This window comes from Euprymna scolopes, chromosome 17, assembly GCF_053919585.1.
Source record: "Euprymna scolopes isolate OS-2025 chromosome 17, ASM5391958v1, whole genome shotgun sequence".
Taxonomy (NCBI): domain Eukaryota; kingdom Metazoa; phylum Mollusca; class Cephalopoda; order Sepiida; family Sepiolidae; genus Euprymna; species Euprymna scolopes.
The window spans coordinates 121,465,882-121,470,881 of NC_136498.1; the positions used below are offsets into that span (position 1 = coordinate 121,465,882).

Consider the following 5,000-nt stretch of genomic DNA (forward strand, 5'->3'; position numbering starts at 1 on the left):
TTTATTATTCATGCCTTTGTTTTTTTTTTTTTTTTTTTTTGACTAAAACATGGTTTAGTAAATAAGCGTTTTTGGGTCTTCCTCACTGTAGCGAAATTTGAAAAATGAAATATTAAATTTCAAGTGAAACCAGTGGTATCTACTGAATTGCCTTGTCGCAGTAATGGACATATCTAAAAATTACGAAAAACGTTAAGGTAGAAAACTAATTATTAATGAAAACCGTTTTCGAAGGGAGTCAGCGAAATTGAAGTTCTGCTAAATTAGCTAAAGATCTTCAGTTTTAAGAAAATATATTTACCGCCTTTAGACCCATCTTCTAAAAAATTATTTCAATTTCTTAAAATTATGGTAGGTGGGAAGAGAAATTATTTCACAATACCTGCCGAGAGTACGTTAAATTGTTTCATATATGTATATAAATTACCCGTTCGAAGGTTGGTAAACATATTTTAAGTATGTGTTGTATATTACCCGTCCACAAAAGGTAAAATTATTTCATATACAGTCTGTAAATTACCTCTCCTAGGGAAGGTACAATTATTTCATACATGTGTAACAGCCGTCCCAGGGTAGGTAAAATATTCTTTTGCTCGAAATAGCAAATGATACATAGACATTAAAAATTCCTCTCTCCAAAGAATAACAAATATATTCAAAATCAACTTCAATTTTCTCACTGTTTATAGGGTCCCGAGCAACGCCGGATAGCCCTGTTTTTTTTTTTTTTTGCATAACTCAATTTTCACTAATAATAATTAATTTTCTACACTATCGTTTTTCGATATGTTTGGAAATTTTTCGAATTTCGCTACAAGAACGAAGAATAACCCTTCTTTAATGTTACTCCACTTCACGTGATTAAAATAGGGATCGGGTTATTGAAAATATATTCGTACAGAAAACTGGTTTTCTAATAATTAGAAGAAAGAAAGAGAGATGATCACACACTATTGAAGACAATTATTTAAAAAAAAAAATATTGTTTAGCCGTTTAGGAGTTCATAAGGAAGGAACTCTCTTTCGCGCGCGCACACACACACACACACACACACACACACACACACACACACACACACACACACACACACACATAAAGTTCCTTTGATATAAAAGTTGAGGTAAAGATTTTTAAGCGATAAATATAATAAAATAAAGTAGCCCGACGTGAATGTCGATCCATGATATCATTAAAGAGTCAATATTTACTGCGTTCCCGCGTTTATATTTACTTGCTTTCTTACGAGGATCAAGTCAGACACGAAGTTGGTTTTTAAAAACTGACTCAGTTTAGAAGGATGTCTCCTTCACCAACTGAGGACAGAAAAAAATGTATAATCAGAACAGATACTACACTTTGCGATATTTATTTGACAAAATATAAGAATATTACATATTGAACAAATTAGACACAAATCATTCAAAGTGTGGGGGATAATGGGTGCCATTGATCATCTTTGGTTTCAAATACTTAAAATTATCTCTCCTCCTCCTAAGTAGAAATATCTGTCACCACAATACGGCATTCACTCCAGAGGCTGTCCTATTAAATATAAGGTCCTGGATATGACCTTAAACTATATCTCATGGTGAGGCCCCAGCTTGCGGGCTTTGGGGAGTGTGGAGCCACCCTTTAATTGCCATTGCTCCCAGGTTCACTCTGACCCGGAGTGGTAGTATCTGTTAGGGTCCCAACTATGGGTTAAATAGAAACAGACTTGAAAAAAAAATACATATATATATATATATATATATATATATATATATATATATATATATATATATATATATATATATATATATTCTATTAAAAACTTTTTCTTCAAAATAACTGCATTCGGCATTAAATAACCTGAAAAGGGTTGATATGCCGTAAAACAAAAACAACAAACCTATTTAAGATAAATCCAAATTTGAAAAAGTTTTATTGAATTATTTTGCTTTTAGCCAAAACGCTAAGAAACACTTACTTCACTGTCTTGAGTTAATTGATTCTGGTCTCCCTATTTTCTGGCTTTTATTTTTTGCTCACAAGCAATGTTCACACGATTCATTATCTCTGTTGGCACATTGGCAGCAGCAGGTGGTGCTCCCTTAAATCTGAGTGATAGCACGTTTGTCAAGATTTTCGATGTTCTTTGCTTTTCTGGTAAATCGTTGCAAAACTTTTTTTTCGTCGTTGCAACAGTCGTTCACCATTTTTTTTTTTGCTGATAACAACCATTGGTTTCCTCTGAAATTTAAGTGGCAATAAACCTCGCCAGGATTCGATTAATTTCTGTGCTCTTCCATTCGATGCCTGGATGTTGATCTCTTATTCGGTCTTCCCATTCTCCTTGACCATTCACAACCTCTCACACATATATGCGTACTATGTTTTTGTTGAGAGGGGAGTCAGATTATAAAGTTTCTGGACTTTTAGTTCTCTTTCTTAATGTTCCTGCTATATTGTTATTTTATTTCTATTTTGACTGACCATGGTTTCAACACTCAAAGATTTTCCTTATCATTTTATCTCTTTTCATAAGTGCCGTGTGTTGTATCGTTTATTTAATTCCAATTTGTTATAACTTTTTTTATAGACGGTTTAAAATTGTTCCTAGTGCTCCCATAATCTTCTTCTTCTTCTTCTTCTTCTTCTTCTTCTTCTTCTTCTTCTTCTTCTATCTATATTCTTCTATTCTATCTTCTTTCTTTCTTCTTCTATCTTCTCTATATAAATAACATGAACTCATTTTTCCCCTCCGACTTTGACCTTAATAGGATTAAAAATCAAGACTTTACATGCAAATGTAATGTGAACAAACTGCAGCACAGGATCTGAGGTGTGCTATAGGCCTATTACATCCTCACTTCGTTGATAATCATCATAGATCCCTATATTTTTTTCCGGTGAGAGTCCACCCCCCAAAATCGGTTAGAATCAATGGAAGTTGTTAAATCTTTTCTCTCCATTAAATTCCTCCTACTCCCGCACCACTTAACACCGCTGAGGATCCTTTCACGAGGAACAGTGCTAAGAAACACCGATTTGGAATCGTAAAGGGTTATTTATGCTATTTTTTCTTTTTTTCTTTTTTCCGCTTTTCAATACAACTCCATCAGTTTTTCCCCTGATTTATGCTTTCTGTTTTTCCTAACGATATCGTGAAATTACTTGCATTACACCTGAAAAACAAAAGCAAAAAAAAAAAAAAAAAAAAAAAAACGCGATAAAGGTCCGCTTAAGATTCAATTGTTTTGCTTTGCATTTTCTCTTACCATAAAACAAAGTGGATAATTTTATAGTGTTTTTATTTAATGTAAAATGTTCATTCGCCTCGAAAAACACAGCGTTTACCGCTACATATGTTTGCATCACACTTGAAAAACAAAAACAAAAAAAAAAACAAAAAAAAAAACAAACGCTACGTTTGAAAATTACAAATGCCGACAGACTGTGTTACACACGTTAACTTTGGGAAAATGAGTTAACACTAAACAAACTGTACAAATTAATGTTGAATAACCACCGAACACAGTCTGCCGCCATTTGTGTTTTTCAAATATACTGATAAACACTGCATATCTAAAATCTTATCCAGTTACGTAGAAAAGTAACTTATCTTACATTTGATAACATTTATTTGCTATATATTTACTTTTCGCCAACTTTTTCGTATCTGTGTTTAGTAAGACAATCCCTTTTTTATTTTATGTACCGTTTAGTCGGCTCAAAAAACAGTGTTTTGAAAAATACAAATGGTGGCGGACACTGTTTATTACGTTAGGTTCGGGAAAGTGCGGTGGGTTTCTGACACTGTTTTGTATGATTTTTAACTTATTTTCCCAAGCTTAACATATTCAACAGAGTCCGCGACCATTTGTCTTTTTTAAAATACATCGATAAACACTGTGTTTTTCGAGATGATTAAACATTTTACATTAAATAAAAACAGTAAAAAATCAGACCATTAGGTAGATACGTAACTTACCTTCCATTTGCTTACATTTATTTGTTTTTTGAACGACATTTTCGAATCTGTGTATTGTAACGCCCCCCTCTCAATCAAATACTAATTAAAAACTCACATTTTTTAATACAAAAACAACATAAAAAAACTCGATTTAGCGGTTCAACATTTTAGCAACGTTCGGCTTAATCCACTGATTGTTGGTCGAGTTCAAGCCATGCTGGACGGAAACTCCCAAGGACCCGGATCAATTCTTAAAGAGTACCACTTTTTAAAAAAATTTTTTTTTTTTACATTTTCGCCTTTTTTTTTGCACTTTTTGCAATGGATTGCTGTACTAAGAATATAAGAGACATGCATTTTCTCTTTTTATTAAACTTTTCCATTACACCAAATTAAGCCACAGCAACGCGTGGCAGAGTACAGCTAGTTATTAATATTATATTGTTCCCATTACTCCGATAATTACCAGTATTACATCGGCATTCGGCTTCTAGTACTCTTATAATTATTGACATTATATCGATTTTCTTCATTGTCTATGAAAAATTACGACTTGGCCATTTTTCCATTCTTACTGACTATTATTACATCTGGTCTCCTTGCTTAAATGAGTTTGTCCGTTTGTATCTCTATGTCACCCTCTTGGTTGCATGTTCAAAATGTACAAAATTAGCATAATGCCTTCCCTGTACAGTCATTTCTGTTTTATTATTATTATTATTATTATTATTATTATTATTATTATTATTATTATTATTATTATTATTATTATTATTATTATTGTTGTTGTTGTTGTTGTTTTTATTATTATTATTATTATTATTATTACTATCATTATTATTATCATTATTATAATCATTATTATCATTATTAACATTATTATTATCATTATTATATCATTATCATTAACATTATTATTATCATCATTATTATCATCATTATTATCATTATTATTATTATCATTATTATTATCATTATTATTATTATAATTATTATTATCATTATTATTATTGTTATCATTATTACCGTTATTATTATCATTAT

At 31.4% G+C, this 5,000-nt stretch overlaps 1 protein-coding gene across 1 annotated transcript in view; it reads right to left on the minus strand.

Moving 5' to 3' along the window:
• The window catches only part of LOC145296948 (uncharacterized), a 133,611-nt gene that overhangs the window by 37,912 nt on the left and 90,699 nt on the right, over nucleotides 1-5,000 (minus strand). The window lies entirely within an intron of this gene.